The sequence below is a fragment of the Scyliorhinus torazame genome, chromosome 6 (genome assembly GCF_047496885.1).
Source record: "Scyliorhinus torazame isolate Kashiwa2021f chromosome 6, sScyTor2.1, whole genome shotgun sequence".
Lineage (NCBI taxonomy): Eukaryota > Metazoa > Chordata > Chondrichthyes > Carcharhiniformes > Scyliorhinidae > Scyliorhinus > Scyliorhinus torazame.
In genome coordinates, this window is record NC_092712.1 from 313,978,239 (window position 1) to 313,996,448 (window position 18,210).

Below are 18,210 nucleotides of genomic sequence, written 5' to 3' on the forward strand. Positions count from 1 at the left end.
CTCTCAGACAGTGCATTCTGAACCTGCCTCCACTACACTCTCAGTCAGTGCATTCTGAACCTGCCTCCATCACTACCTCTGACAGTGCATTCTGAACCTGCCTCCACCACACTCTCAGACAGTGCATTCTGAACCTGCCTCCACTACACTCTCAGTCAGTGCATTCTGAACCTGCCTCCATCACTACCTCTGACAGTGCATTCTGAACCTGCCTCCACTACACTCTCAGACAGTGCATTCTGAACCTGCCTCCACCACTCTCTCAAACAGTGCATTCTGAACCTGCCTCCACCACTCTCTCAGACAGTGCATTCTGAACCTGCCTCCATCACTACCTTTGACAGTGCATTCTGAACCTGCCTCCACCACACTCTCAGACAGTGCATTCTGAACCTGCCACTACCACTCCCTCAGACAGTGCATTCTGAACCTGCCTCCACCACACCATCAGACAGTGCATCCTGAACCTGCCTCCACCACACTCTCAGACAGTGCATTCTGAACCTGCCTCCATCACGCTCTCAGACAGTGCATTCTGAACCTGCCTGCACTACACTCTCAGACAGTGCATTCTGAACCTGCCTCCACCACGCTCTCAGACAGTGCATTCTGAACCTGCCTCTACCACACTCTCAGACAGTGCTTTCTGAACCTGTCTCCACCACTCTCTCAGACAGTGCATTCTGAACCTGCCTCCACCACTCTCTCAAACAGTGCATTCTGAACCTGCCTCCACCACTCTCTCAAACAGTGCATTCTGAACCTGCCTCCACCACACCATCAGACAGTGCATCCTGAACCCGCCTCCACCACACCATCAGACAGTGCATTCTGAAACTGTCTCCACCACTCTCTCAGACAGTGCATTCTGAACCTGCCTCCACTACACTCTCAGACAGTGCATTCTGAACCTGTCTCCACCACTCTCTCATACAGTGCATCCTGAACCTGCCTCCACTACACTCTCAGTCAGTGCATTCTGAACCTTCCTCCACCACACCCTCAGACAGTGCATTCTGAACCTGCCTCGACTACACTCTCAGTCAGTGCATTCTGAACCTGCCTCCACCACACTCTCAGTCAGTGCATTCTGAACCTGCCTCCACTACACTCTCAGTCAGTGCATTCTGAACCTGCCTCCACCACACTCTCAGACAGTGCATTCTGAACCTGCCTCCATTACACTCTCAGTCAGTGCATTCTGAACCTGCCTCCACCACTCTCTCAAACAGTGCATTCTGAACCTGCCTCCACCACACTCTCAGACAGTGCATTCTGAACCTGCCTCCACTACACTCTCAGACAGTGCATTCTGAACCTGCCTCCACCACTCTCTCAAACAGTGCATTCTGAACCTGCCTCCACCACACTCTCAGACAGTGCATTCTGAACCTGCCTCCACTACACTCTCAGACAGTACATTCTGAACCTACTTCCACCACTCTCTCAGACAGTGCATTCTGAACCTGCTTCCACCACACTCTCAGACAGTGCATTCTGAACCTGCCTCCACCACACTCTCAGACAGTGGATTCTGAACCTGCCTCCACCACTCTCTCAAACAGTGCATTCTGAACCTGCCTCCACCACTCCCTCAGACAGTGCATTCTGAACCTGCCTCCACCATACTCCCAGACAGTGCATTCTGAACTTGCCTCCACCACACTCTCAGACAGTACATTCTGGACCTGCCTCCACCACTCTCTCAGGCAGTGCATTCTGAACCTGACTCCACCACACTATCAGACAGTGCATTCTGAACCTGCCTCCACCACTCTCTCAGACAGTGCATTCTGAACCTGCCTCCACCACTCCCACAGACAGTGCATTCTGAACCTGCCTCCACCACTCTCTCAGACAGTGCATTCTGAACCTGCCTCCACCAAACTATCAGACAGTGCATTCTGAACCTGCCTCCACCACACCATCAGACAGTGCATTCTGAACCTGCCTCCACCACACTCTCATACAGTGCATTCTGAACCTGCCTCCACTACACTCTCTGACAGTGCATTCTGAACCTGTCTCCACCACACTCTCTGACAGTGCATTCTGAACCTGCCTCCACCACTCTCTCAAACAGTGCATTCTGAACCTGCCTCCACCACTCTCTCAGACAGTGCATTCTGAACCTGCCTCCATCACTACCTCTGACAGTGCATTCTGAACCTGCCTCCATCACGCTCTCAGACAGTGCATTCTGAACCTGCCTCTACCACACTCTCAGACAGTGCATTCTGAATCTACCTCCACCACACTCTCAGACAGTGCATTCTGAACCTGCCTCCACCACACTCTCAGACAGTGCATTCCGGATCTGCCTCCACCACACTCTCAGACAGTACATTCTGAACCTGCCTCCACCACTCTCTCAGGCAGTGCATTCTGAACCTGCCTCCACCACGCTATCAGACAGTGCATTCTGAACCTGCCTCCACCACTCTCTCAGACAGTGCATTCTGAACCTGCCACCACCACTCCCTCAGACAGTGCATTCTGAACCTGCCTCCACCACACCATCAGACAGTGCATCCTGAACCTGCCTCCACCACACTCTCAGACAGTGCATTCTGAACCTGCCTCCATCACGCTCTCAGACAGTGCATTCTGAACCTGCCTGCACTACACTCTCAGACAGTGCATTCTGAACCTGCCTCCACCACGCTCTCAGACAGTGCATTCTGAACCTGCCTCTACCACACTCTCAGACAGTGCTTTCTGAACCCGCCTCCACCACGCTCTCAGACAGTGCATTCTGAACCTGCCTCTACCACACTCTCAGACAGTGCATTCTGAACCTGCCTCCACCACACTCTCAGACAGTGCATTCTGAACCTGCCTCCACCACGCTCTCAGACAGTGCATTCTGAACCAGCCTCCACCAAACTATCAGACAGTGCATTCTGAACCTGCCTCCACCACACCATCAGACAGTGCATCATGAACCTGCCTCCACCACACTCTCAGACAGTGCATTCTGAACCTGCCTCCACCACACTCTCAGACAGTGCATTCTGAACCTGCCTCCACCACACTCTCAGACAGTGCATTCTGAATCTGCCGCCACTACACTCTCAGACAGTGTATTCTGAACCTGCCTCCATTACACTCTCAGACAGTGCATTCTGAACCTGCCTCCACCACACTCTCAGACAGTGCATTCTGAACCTGCCTCCACCACACTCTCAGACAGTGCATTCTGAACCTGCCTCCACCACTGTCTCAGACAGTGCATTCTGAACCTGCCTCCGCCAAACTATCAGACAGTGCATTCTGAACCTGCCTCCACCACACCATCAGACAGTGCATCCTGAACCTGCCTCCACCACACTCTCAGACAGTGCATTCTGAACATGCCTCCACCACTCTCTCAGACAGTGCATTCTGAACCTGCCTCCACCACACCATCAGACAGTGCTTCCTGAACCTGCCTACACCACACCATCAGACAGTGCATTCTGAACCTGCCTCCACCACACTCTCATACAGTGCATTCTAAACCTGCCTCCACTACACTCTCTGACAGTGCATTCTGAACCTGCCTCCACCACTCTCTCATACAGTGCATGCTGAACCTGTCTCCACTATACTCTCAGACAGTGCATTCTGAACCTGCCTCCACCACTTTCTCAAACAGTGCATTCTGAACCTGCCTCCACCACTCTCTCAGACAGTGCATTCTGAACCTGCCTCCATCACTACCTTTGACAGTGCATTCTGAACCTGCCTCCACCACACTCTCAGACAGTGCATTCTGAACCTGCCTCCACTACACTCTCTGACAGTGCATTCTGAACCTGTCTCCACCACACTCTCAGACAGTGCATTCTGAACCTGCCTCCACTACACTCTCAGTCAGTGCATTCTGAACCTGCCTCCACTACACTCTCTGACAGTGCATTCTGAACCTGTCTCCACCACACTCTCAGACAGTGCATTCTGAACCTGCCTCCACTACACTCTCAGTCAGTGCATTCTGAACCTGCCTCCATCACTACCTCTGACAGTGCATTCTGAACCTGCCTCCACCACACTCTCAGACAGTGCATTCTGAACCTGCCTCCACTACACTCTCAGTCAGTGCATTCTGAACCTGCCTCCATCACTACCTCTGACAGTGCATTCTGAACCTGCCTCCACTACACTCTCAGACAGTGCATTCTGAACCTGCCTCCACCACTCTCTCAAACAGTGCATTCTGAACCTGCCTCCACCACTCTCTCAGACAGTGCATTCTGAACCTGCCTCCATCACTACCTTTGACAGTGCATTCTGAACCTGCCTCCACCACACTCTCAGACAGTGCATTCTGAACCTGCCACCACCACTCCCTCAGACAGTGCATTCTGAACCTGCCTCCACCACACCATCAGACAGTGCATCCTGAACCTGCCTCCACCACACTCTCAGACAGTGCATTCTGAACCTGCCTCCATCACGCTCTCAGACAGTGCATTCTGAACCTGCCTGCACTACACTCTCAGACAGTGCATTCTGAACCTGCCTCCACCACGCTCTCAGACAGTGCATTCTGAACCTGCCTCTACCACACTCTCAGACAGTGCTTTCTGAACCTGTCTCCACCACTCTCTCAGACAGTGCATTCTGAACCTGCCTCCACCACTCTCTCAAACAGTGCATTCTGAACCTGCCTCCACCACTCTCTCAAACAGTGCATTCTGAACCTGCCTCCACCACACCATCAGACAGTGCATCCTGAACCCGCCTCCACCACACCATCAGACAGTGCATTCTGAAACTGTCTCCACCACTCTCTCAGACAGTGCATTCTGAACCTGCCTCCACTACACTCTCAGACAGTGCATTCTGAACCTGTCTCCACCACTCTCTCATACAGTGCATCCTGAACCTGCCTCCACTACACTCTCAGTCAGTGCATTCTGAACCTTCCTCCACCACACCCTCAGACAGTGCATTCTGAACCTGCCTCGACTACACTCTCAGTCAGTGCATTCTGAACCTGCCTCCACCACACTCTCAGTCAGTGCATTCTGAACCTGCCTCCACTACACTCTCAGTCAGTGCATTCTGAACCTGCCTCCACCACACTCTCAGACAGTGCATTCTGAACCTGCCTCCATTACACTCTCAGTCAGTGCATTCTGAACCTGCCTCCACCACTCTCTCAAACAGTGCATTCTGAACCTGCCTCCACCACACTCTCAGACAGTGCATTCTGAACCTGCCTCCACTACACTCTCAGACAGTGCATTCTGAACCTGCCTCCACCACTCTCTCAAACAGTGCATTCTGAACCTGCCTCCACCACACTCTCAGACAGTGCATTCTGAACCTGCCTCCACTACACTCTCAGACAGTACATTCTGAACCTACTTCCACCACTCTCTCAGACAGTGCATTCTGAACCTGCTTCCACCACACTCTCAGACAGTGCATTCTGAACCTGCCTCCACCACACTCTCAGACAGTGGATTCTGAACCTGCCTCCACCACTCTCTCAAACAGTGCATTCTGAACCTGCCTCCACCACTCCCTCAGACAGTGCATTCTGAACCTGCCTCCACCATACTCCCAGACAGTGCATTCTGAACTTGCCTCCACCACACTCTCAGACAGTACATTCTGGACCTGCCTCCACCACTCTCTCAGGCAGTGCATTCTGAACCTGACTCCACCACACTATCAGACAGTGCATTCTGAACCTGCCTCCACCACTCTCTCAGACAGTGCATTCTGAACCTGCCTCCACCACTCCCACAGACAGTGCATTCTGAACCTGCCTCCACCACTCTCTCAGACAGTGCATTCTGAACCTGCCTCCACCAAACTATCAGACAGTGCATTCTGAACCTGCCTCCACCACACCATCAGACAGTGCATTCTGAACCTGCCTCCACCACACTCTCATACAGTGCATTCTGAACCTGCCTCCACTACACTCTCTGACAGTGCATTCTGAACCTGTCTCCACCACACTCTCTGACACTGCATTCTGAACCTGCCTCCACCACTCTCTCAAACAGTGCATTCTGAACCTGCCTCCACCACTCTCTCAGACAGTGCATTCTGAACCTGCCTCCATCACTACCTCTGACAGTGCATTCTGAACCTGCCTCCATCACGCTCTCAGACAGTGCATTCTGAACCTGCCTCTACCACACTCTCAGACAGTGCATTCTGAATCTACCTCCACCACACTCTCAGACAGTGCATTCTGAACCTGCCTCCACCACACTCTCAGACAGTGCATTCCGGATCTGCCTCCACCACACTCTCAGACAGTACATTCTGAACCTGCCTCCACCACTCTCTCAGGCAGTGCATTCTGAACCTGCCTCCACCACGCTATCAGACAGTGCATTCTGAACCTGCCTCCACCACTCTCTCAGACAGTGCATTCTGAACCTGCCACCACCACTCCCTCAGACAGTGCATTCTGAACCTGCCTCCACCACACCATCAGACAGTGCATCCTGAACCTGCCTCCACCACACTCTCAGACAGTGCATTCTGAACCTGCCTCCATCACGCTCTCAGACAGTGCATTCTGAACCTGCCTGCACTACACTCTCAGACAGTGCATTCTGAACCTGCCTCCACCACGCTCTCAGACAGTGCATTCTGAACCTGCCTCTACCACACTCTCAGACAGTGCTTTCTGAACCCGCCTCCACCACGCTCTCAGACAGTGCATTCTGAACCTGCCTCTACCACACTCTCAGACAGTGCATTCTGAACCTGCCTCCACCACACTCTCAGACAGTGCATTCTGAACCTGCCTCCACCACGCTCTCAGACAGTGCATTCTGAACCAGCCTCCACCAAACTATCAGACAGTGCATTCTGAACCTGCCTCCACCACACCATCAGACAGTGCATCATGAACCTGCCTCCACCACACTCTCAGACAGTGCATTCTGAACCTGCCTCCACCACACTCTCAGACAGTGCATTCTGAACCTGCCTCCACCACACTCTCAGACAGTGCATTCTGAATCTGCCGCCACTACACTCTCAGACAGTGTATTCTGAACCTGCCTCCATTACACTCTCAGACAGTGCATTCTGAACCTGCCTCCACCACACTCTCAGACAGTGCATTCTGAACCTGCCTCCACCACACTCTCAGACAGTGCATTCTGAACCTGCCTCCACCACTGTCTCAGACAGTGCATTCTGAACCTGCCTCCGCCAAACTATCAGACAGTGCATTCTGAACCTGCCTCCACCACACCATCAGACAGTGCATCCTGAACCTGCCTCCACCACACTCTCAGACAGTGCATTCTGAACATGCCTCCACCACTCTCTCAGACAGTGCATTCTGAACCTGCCTCCACCACACCATCAGACAGTGCTTCCTGAACCTGCCTACACCACACCATCAGACAGTGCATTCTGAACCTGCCTCCACCACACTCTCATACAGTGCATTCTAAACCTGCCTCCACTACACTCTCTGACAGTGCATTCTGAACCTGCCTCCACCACTCTCTCATACAGTGCATGCTGAACCTGTCTCCACTATACTCTCAGACAGTGCATTCTGAACCTGCCTCCACCACTTTCTCAAACAGTGCATTCTGAACCTGCCTCCACCACTCTCTCAGACAGTGCATTCTGAACCTGCCTCCATCACTACCTTTGACAGTGCATTCTGAACCTGCCTCCACCACACTCTCAGACAGTGCATTCTGAACCTGCCTCCACTACACTCTCTGACAGTGCATTCTGAACCTGTCTCCACCACACTCTCAGACAGTGCATTCTGAACCTGCCTCCACTACACTCTCAGTCAGTGCATTCTGAACCTGCCTCCATCACTACCTCTGACAGTGCATTCTGAACCTGCCTCCACCACACTCTCAGACAGTGCATTCTGAACCTGCCTCCACTACACTCTCAGTCAGTGCATTCTGAACCTGCCTCCATCACTACCTCTGACAGTGCATTCTGAACCTGCCTCCACCACACTCTCAGACAGTGCATTCTGAACCTGCCTCCACTACACTCTCTGACAGTGCATTCTGAACCTGTCTCCACCACTCTCGCAGACAGTGCTTTCTGAACCTGTCTCCACCACTCTCTCAGACAGTGCATTCTGAACCTGCCTCCACCACTCTCTCAAACAGTGCATTCTGAACCTGCCTCCACCACACTCTCAAACAGTGCATTCTGAACCTGCCTCCACCACACCATCAGACAGTGCATCCTGAACCTGCCTCCACCACACCATCAGACAGTGCATTCTGAAACTGTCTCCACCACTCTCTCAGACAGTGCATTCTGAACCTGCCTCCACTACACTCTCAGACAGTGCATTCAGAAATTGTCTCCACCACTCTCTCATACAGTGCATCCTGAACCTGCCTCCACTACACTCTCAGTCAGTACATTCTGAACCTGCCTCCACCACACCCTCAGACCGTGCATTCTGAACCTGCCTCCACTACACTCTCAGTCAGTGCATTCTGAACCTGCCTCCACCACACTCTCAGACAGTGCATTCTGAACCTGCCTCCACTACACTCTCAGTCAGTGCATTCTGAACCTGCCTCCACCACACCCTCTGACAGTGCATTCTGAACCTGCCTCCACTACACTCTCAGTCAGTGCATTCGGAACCTGCCTCCACCACACTCTCAGTCAGTGCATTCTGAACCTGTCTCCACTACACTCTCAGTCAGTGCATTCTGAACCTGCCTCCACCACACTCTCAGACAGTGCATTCTGAACCTGCCTCCATTACACTCTCAGACAGTGCATTCTGAACCTGCCTCCACTACACTCTCAGACAGTGCATTCTGAACCTGCCTCCACCACTCTCTCAAACAGTGCATTCTGAACCTGCCTCCACCACACTCTCAGACAGTGCATTCTGAACCTGCCTCCACTACACTCTCAGACAGTACATTCTGAACCTACTTCCACCACTCTCTCAGACAGTGCATTCTGAACCTGCTTCCACCACACTCTCAGACAGTGCATTCTGAACCTGCCTCCACCCCACTCTCAGACAGTGCATTCTGAACCTGCCTCCACCACTCTCTCAAACAGTGCATTCTGAACCTGCCTCCACCACTCCCTCAGACAGTGCATTCTGAACCTGCCTCCACCACACTCTCAGACAGTGCATTCTGAATCTGCCGCCACTACACTCTCAGACAGTGTATTCTGAACCTGCCTCCATTACACTCTCAGACAGTGCATTGTGAACCTGCCTCCACCACACTCTCAGACAGTGCATTCTGAACCTGCCTCCACCACACTCTCAGACAGTGCATTCTGAACCTGCCTCCACCACTGTCTCAGACAGTGCATTCTGAACCTGCCTCCGCCAAACTATCAGACAGTGCATTCTGAACCTGCCTCCACCACACCATCAGACAGTGCATCCTGAACCTGCCTCCACCACACTCTCAGACAGTGCATTCTGAACATGCCTCCACCACTCTCTCAGACAGTGCATTCTGAACCTGCCTCCACCACACCATCAGACAGTGCTTCCTGAACCTGCCTCCACCACACCATCAGACAGTGCATTCTGAACCTGCCTCCACCACACTCTCATACAGTGCATTCTTATCCTGCCTCCACTACACTCTCTGACAGTGCATTCTGAACCTGCCTCCACCACTCTCTCATACAGTGCATTCTGAACCTGTCTCCACTACACTCTCAGACAGTGCATTCTGAACCTGCCTCCACCACTCTCTCAAACAGTGCATTCTGAACCTGCCTCCACCACTCTCTCAGACAGTGCATTCTGAACCTGCCTCCATCACTACCTTTGACAGTGCATTCTGAACCTGCCTCCACCACACTCTCAGACAGTGCATTCTGAACCTGCCTCCACTACACTCTCTGACAGTGCTTTCTGAACCTGTCTCCACCACACTCTCAGACAGTGCATTCTGAACCTGCCTCCACTACACTCTCAGTCAGTGCATTCTGAACCTGCCTCCATCACTACCTCTGACAGTGCATTCTGAACCTGCCTCCACCACACTCTCAGACAGTGCATTCTGAACCTGCCTCCACTACACTCTCAGTCAGTGCATTCTGAACCTGCCTCCATCACTACCTCTGACAGTGCATTCTGAACCTGCCTCCACCACTGTCTCAGACAGTGCATTCTGAACCTGCCTCCGCCAAACTATCAGACAGTGCATTCTGAACCTGCCTCCACCACACCATCAGACAGTGCATCCTGAACCTGCCTCCACCACACTCTCAGACAGTGCATTCTGAACATGCCTCCACCACTCTCTCAGACAGTGCATTCTGAACCTGCCTCCACCACACCATCAGTCAGTGCTTCCTGAACCTGCCTACACCACACCATCAGACAGTGCATTCTGAACCTGCCTCCACCACACTCTCATACAGTGCATTCTAAACCTGCCTCCACTACACTCTCTGACAGTGCATTCTGAACCTGCCTCCACCACTCTCTCATACAGTGCATGCTGAACCTGTCTCCACTATACTCTCAGACAGTGCATTCTGAACCTGCCTCCACCACTTTCTCAAACAGTGCATTCTGAACCTGCCTCCACCACTCTCTCAGACAGTGCATTCTGAACCTGCCTCCATCACTACCTTTGACAGTGCATTCTGAACCTGCCTCCACCACACTCTCAGACAGTGCATTCTGAACCTGCCTCCACTACACTCTCTGACAGTGCATTCTGAACCTGTCTCCACCACACTCTCAGACAGTGCATTCTGAACCTGCCTCCACTACACTCTCAGTCAGTGCATTCTGAACCTGCCTCCATCACTACCTCTGACAGTGCATTCTGAACCTGCCTCCACCACACTCTCAGACAGTGCATTCTGAACCTGCCTCCACTACACTCTCAGTCAGTGCATTCTGAACCTGCCTCCATCACTACCTCTGACAGTGCATTCTGAACCTGCCTCCACCACACTCTCAGACAGTGCATTCTGAACCTGCCTCCACTACACTCTCTGACAGTGCATTCTGAACCTGTCTCCACCACTCTCGCAGACAGTGCTTTCTGAACCTGTCTCCACCACTCTCTCAGACAGTGCATTCTGAACCTGCCTCCACCACTCTCTCAAACAGTGCATTCTGAACCTGCCTCCACCACACTCTCAAACAGTGCATTCTGAACCTGCCTCCACCACACCATCAGACAGTGCATCCTGAACCTGCCTCCACCACACCATCAGACAGTGCATTCTGAAACTGTCTCCACCACTCTCTCAGACAGTGCATTCTGAACCTGCCTCCACTACACTCTCAGACAGTGCATTCAGAAATTGTCTCCACCACTCTCTCATACAGTGCATCCTGAACCTGCCTCCACTACACTCTCAGTCAGTACATTCTGAACCTGCCTCCACCACACCCTCAGACCGTGCATTCTGAACCTGCCTCCACTACACTCTCAGTCAGTGCATTCTGAACCTGCCTCCACCACACTCTCAGACAGTGCATTCTGAACCTGCCTCCACTACACTCTCAGTCAGTGCATTCTGAACCTGCCTCCACCACACCCTCTGACAGTGCATTCTGAACCTGCCTCCACTACACTCTCAGTCAGTGCATTCGGAACCTGCCTCCACCACACTCTCAGTCAGTGCATTCTGAACCTGTCTCCACTACACTCTCAGTCAGTGCATTCTGAACCTGCCTCCACCACACTCTCAGACAGTGCATTCTGAACCTGCCTCCATTACACTCTCAGACAGTGCATTCTGAACCTGCCTCCACTACACTCTCAGACAGTGCATTCTGAACCTGCCTCCACCACTCTCTCAAACAGTGCATTCTGAACCTGCCTCCACCACACTCTCAGACAGTGCATTCTGAACCTGCCTCCACTACACTCTCAGACAGTACATTCTGAACCTACTTCCACCACTCTCTCAGACAGTGCATTCTGAACCTGCTTCCACCACACTCTCAGTCAGTGCATTCTGAACCTGCCTCCACCCCACTCTCAGACAGTGCATTCTGAACCTGCCTCCACCACTCTCTCAAACAGTGCATTCTGAACCTGCCTCCACCACTCCCTCAGACAGTGCATTCTGAACCTGCCTCCACCACACTCTCAGACAGTGCATTCTGAATCTGCCGCCACTACACTCTCAGACAGTGTATTCTGAACCTGCCTCCATTACACTCTCAGACAGTGCATTGTGAACCTGCCTCCACCACACTCTCAGACAGTGCATTCTGAACCTGCCTCCACCACACTCTCAGACAGTGCATTCTGAACCTGCCTCCACCACTGTCTCAGACAGTGCATTCTGAACCTGCCTCCGCCAAACTATCAGACAGTGCATTCTGAACCTGCCTCCACCACACCATCAGACAGTGCATCCTGAACCTGCCTCCACCACACTCTCAGACAGTGCATTCTGAACATGCCTCCACCACTCTCTCAGACAGTGCATTCTGAACCTGCCTCCACCACACCATCAGACAGTGCTTCCTGAACCTGCCTCCACCACACCATCAGACAGTGCATTCTGAACCTGCCTCCACCACACTCTCATACAGTGCATTCTTATCCTGCCTCCACTACACTCTCTGACAGTGCATTCTGAACCTGCCTCCACCACTCTCTCATACAGTGCATTCTGAACCTGTCTCCACTACACTCTCAGACAGTGCATTCTGAACCTGCCTCCACCACTCTCTCAAACAGTGCATTCTGAACCTGCCTCCACCACTCTCTCAGACAGTGCATTCTGAACCTGCCTCCATCACTACCTTTGACAGTGCATTCTGAACCTGCCTCCACCACACTCTCAGACAGTGCATTCTGAACCTGCCTCCACTACACTCTCTGACAGTGCTTTCTGAACCTGTCTCCACCACACTCTCAGACAGTGCATTCTGAACCTGCCTCCACTACACTCTCAGTCAGTGCATTCTGAACCTGCCTCCATCACTACCTCTGACAGTGCATTCTGAACCTGCCTCCACCACACTCTCAGACAGTGCATTCTGAACCTGCCTCCACTACACTCTCAGTCAGTGCATTCTGAACCTGCCTCCATCACTACCTCTGACAGTGCATTCTGAACCTGCCTCCACCACTGTCTCAGACAGTGCATTCTGAACCTGCCTCCGCCAAACTATCAGACAGTGCATTCTGAACCTGCCTCCACCACACCATCAGACAGTGCATCCTGAACCTGCCTCCACCACACTCTCAGACAGTGCATTCTGAACATGCCTCCACCACTCTCTCAGACAGTGCATTCTGAACCTGCCTCCACCACACCATCAGACAGTGCTTCCTGAACCTGCCTCCACCACACCATCAGACAGTGCATTCTGAATCTGCCTCCACCACACTCTCATACAGTGCATTCTTATCCTGCCTCCACTACACTCTCTGACAGTGCATTCTGAACCTGCCTCCACCACTCTCTCATACAGTGCATTCTGAACCTGTCTCCACTACACTCTCAGACAGTGCATTCTGAACCTGCCTCCACCACTCTCTCAAACAGTGCATTCTGAACCTGCCTCCACCACTCTCTCAGACAGTGCATTCTGAACCTGCCTCCATCACTACCTTTGACAGTGCATTCTGAACCTGCCTCCACCACATTCTCAGACAGTACATTCTGAACCTGCCTCCACTACACTCTCTGACAGTGCATTCTGAACCTGTCTCCACCACACTCTCAGACAGTGCATTCTGAACCTGCCTCCACTACACTCTCAGTCAGTGCATTCTGAACCTGCCTCCATCACTACCTCTGACAGTGCATTCTGAACCTGCCTCCACCACACTCTCAGACAGTGCATTCTGAACCTGCCTCCACTACACTCTCAGTCAGTGCATTCTGAACCTGCCTCCATCACTACCTCTGACAGTGCATTCTGAACCTGCCTCCACTACACTCTCAGACAGTGCATTCTGAACCTGCCTCCACCACTCTCTCAAACAGTGCATTCTGAACCTGCCTCCACCACTCTCTCAGACAGTGCATTCTGAACCTGCCTCCATCACTACCTTTGACAGTGCATTCTGAACCTGCCTCCACCACACTCTCAGACAGTGCATTCTGAACCTGCCTCCACTACACTCTCTGACAGTGCGTTCTGAACCTGTCTCCACCACACTCTCAGACAGTGCATTCTGAACCTGCCTCCACTACACTCTCAGTCAGTGCATTCTGAACCTGCCTCCATCACTACCTCTGACAGTGCATTCTGAACCTGCCTCCACCACACTCTCAGACAGTGCATTCTGAACCTGCCTCCACTACACTCTCAGTCAGTGCATTCTGAACCTGCCTCCATCACTACCTCTGACAGTGCATTCTGAACCTGCCTCCACCACACTCTCAGACAGTGCATTCTGAACCTGCCTCCACTACACTCTCTGACAGTGCATTCTGAACCTGTCTCCACCACTCTCGCAGACAGTGCTTTCTGAACCTGTCTCCACCACTCTCTCAGACAGTGCATTCTGAACCTGCCTCCACCACTCTCTCAAACAGTGCATTCTGAACCTGCCTCCACCACACTCTCAAACAGTGCATTCTGAACCTGCCTCCACCACACCATCAGACAGTGCATACTGAACCTGCCTCCACCACAACATCAGACAGTGCATTCTGAAACTGTCTCCACCACTCTCTCAGACAGTGCATTCTGAACCTGCCTCCACTACACTCTCAGACAGTGCATTCAGAACCTGTCTCCACCACTCTCTCATACAGTGCATCCTGAACCTGCCTCCACTACACTCTCAGTCAGTACATTCTGAACCTGCCTCCACCACACCCTCAGACCGTGCATTCTGAACCTGCCTCCACTACACTCTCAGTCAGTGCATTCTGAACCTGCCTCCACCACACTCTCAGACAGTGCATTCTGAACCTGCCTCCACCACACCCTCTGACAGGGCATTCTGAACCTGCCTCCACTACACTCTCAGTCAGTGCTTTCGGAACCTGCCTCCACCACACTCTCAGTCAGTGCATTCTGAACCTGTCTCCACTACACTCTCAGTCAGTGCATTCTGAACCTGCCTCCACCACACTCTCAGACAGTGCATTCTGAACCTGCCTCCATTAAACTCTCAGACAGTGCATTCTGAACCTGCCTCCACTACACTCTCAGACAGTGCATTCTGAACCTGCCTCCACCACTCTCTCAAACAGTGCATTCTGAACCTGCCTCCACCACACTCTCAGACAGTGCATTCTGAACCTGCCTCCACTACACTCTCAGACAGTACATTCTGAACCTACTTCCACCACTCTCTCAGACAGTGCATTCTGAACCTGCTTCCACCACACTCTCAGACAGTGCATTCTGAACCTGCCTCCACCCCACTCTCAGACAGTGCATTCTGAACCTGCCTCCACCACTCTCTCAAACAGTGCATTCTGAACCTGCCTCCACCACTCCCTCAGACAGTGCATTCTGAACCTGCCTCCACCATACTCCCAGACAGTGCATTCTGAACTTGCCTCCACCACACTCTCAGACAGTGCATTCTGAACCTGCCTCCACCACACTCTCAGACAGTACATTCTGAACCTGCCTCCACCACTCTCTCAGGCAGTGCATTCTGAACCTGCCTCCACCACACTATCAGACAGTGCATTCTGAACCTGCCTCCTCCACTCTCTCAGACAGTGCATTCTGAACCTGCCTCCACCACTCCCTCAGACAGTGCATTCTGAACCTGCCTCCACCACTCTCTCAGACAGTGCATTCTGAACCTGCCTCCACCAAACTATCAGACAGTGCATTCTGAACCTGCCTCCACCACACCATCAGACAGTGCATCCTGAACCTGCCTCCACCACACCATCAGACAGTGCATTCTGAACCTGCCTCCACCACACTCTCATACAGTGCATTCTGAACCTGCCTCCACTACACTCTCTGACAGTGCATTCTGAACCTGTCTCCACCACACTCTCTGACAGTGCATTCTGAACCTGCCTCCACCACTCTCTCAAACAGTGCATTCTGAACCTGCCTCCACCACTCTCTCAGACAGTGCATTCTGAACCTGCCTCCATCACTACCTCTGACAGTGCATTCTGAACCTGCGTCCATCACGCTCTCAGACAGTGCATTCTGAACCTGCCTCTACCACACTCTCAGACAGTGCATTCTGAATCTACCTCCACCACACTCTCAGACAGTGCATTCTGAACCTGCCTCCACCACACTCTCAGACAGTACATTCCGGATCTGCCTCCACCACACTCTCAGACAGTACATTCTGAACCTGCCTCCACCACTCTCTCAGGCAGTGCATTCTGAACCTGCCTCCACCACGCTATCAGACAGTGCATTCTGAACCTGCCTCCACCACTCTCTCAGACAGTGCATTCTGAACCTGCCACCACCACTCCCTCAGACAGTGCATTCTGAACCTGCCTCCACCACTTTCTCAGACAGTGCATTCTGAACCTGCCTCCACCACACTCTCAGGCGGTGCCTTCTGAACCTGCCTCCACCACACCATCCGACAGTGCATCCTGAACCTGCCTCCACCACACTCTCAGACCGTGCATTCTGAACCTGCCTCCATCACGCTCTCAGACAGTGCATTCTGAACCTGCCTGCACTACACTCTCAGACAGTGCATTCTGAACCTGCCTCCACCACGCTCTCAGACAGTGCATTCTGAACCTGCCTCTACCACACTCTCAGACAGTGCTTTCTGAACCTGCCTCCACCACACTCTCAGACAGTGCATTCTGAACCTGCCTCTACCACACTCTCAGACAGTGCATTCTGAACCTGCCTCCACCACACTCTCAGACAGTGCATTCTGAACCTGCCTCCACCACGCTCTCAGACAGTGCATTCTGAACCAGCCTCCACCAAACTATCAGACAGTGCATTCTGAACCTGCCTCCACCACACCATCAGACAGTGCATTCTGAACCTGCCTCCACCACACTCTCAGACAGTGCATTCTGAACCTGCCTCCACCACACTCTCAGACAGTGCATTCTGAACCTGCCTCCACCACTGTCTCAGACAGTGCATTCTGAACCTGCCTCCACCAAACTATCAGACAGTGCATTCTGAACGTGCCTCCACCACACCATCAGACAGTGCATCCTGAACCTGCCTCCATCACACTCTCAGACAGTGCATTCTGAACATGCCTCCACCACACTTTCAGACAGTGCATTCTGAACCTGCCTCCACCACACTCTCAGACAGTGCATTCTGAACCTGCCTCCACCACACTCTCAGACAGTGCATTCTGAACCTGCCTCCACCACGCTCTCAGACAGTGCATTCTGAACCTGCCTCCACCACTCTCTCAGACAGTGCATTCTGAACCTGCCTCCACCAAACTATCAGACAGTGCATTCTGAACCTGCCTCTACCACACTCTCAGACAGTGCATTCTGAATCTACCTCCACCACACTCTCAGACAGTGCATTCCGAACCTGCCTCCACCACACTCTCAGACAGTGCATTCCGGATCTGCCTCCACCACACTCTCAGACAGTACATTCTGAACCTGCCTCCACCACTCTCTCAGGCAGTGCATTCTGAACCTGCCTCCACCACGCTATCAGACAGTGCATTCTGAACCTGCCTCCACCACTCTCTCAGACAGTGCATTCTGAACCTGCCACTACCACTCCCTCAGACAGTGCATTCTGAACCTGCCTCCACCACTTTCTCAGACAGTGCATTCTGAACCTGCCTCCACCACACTCTCAGGCGGTGCCTTCTGAACCTGCCTCCACCACACCATCAGACAGTGCATCCTGAACCTGCCTCCACCACACTCTCAGACCGTGCATTCTGAACCTGCCTCCATCACGCTCTCAGACAGTGCATTCTGAACCTGCCTGCACTACACTCTCAGACAGTGCATTCTGAACCTGCCTCCACCACGCTCTCAGACAGTGCATTCTGAACCAGCCTCTACCACACTCTCAGACAGTGCTTTTTGAACCTGCCTCCACCAAACTATCAGACAGTGCATTCTGAACCTGCCTCCACCACACCATCAGACAGTGCATCATGAACCTGCCTCCACCACACTCTCAGACAGTGCATTCTGAACCTGCCTCCACCACACTCTCAGACAGTGCATTCTGAACCTGCCTCCACCACACTCTCAGACAGTGCATTCTGAATCTGCCGCCACTACACTCTCAGACAGTGTATTCTGAACCTGCCTCCATTACACTCTCAGACAGTGCATTCTGAACCTGCCTCCACCACACTCTCA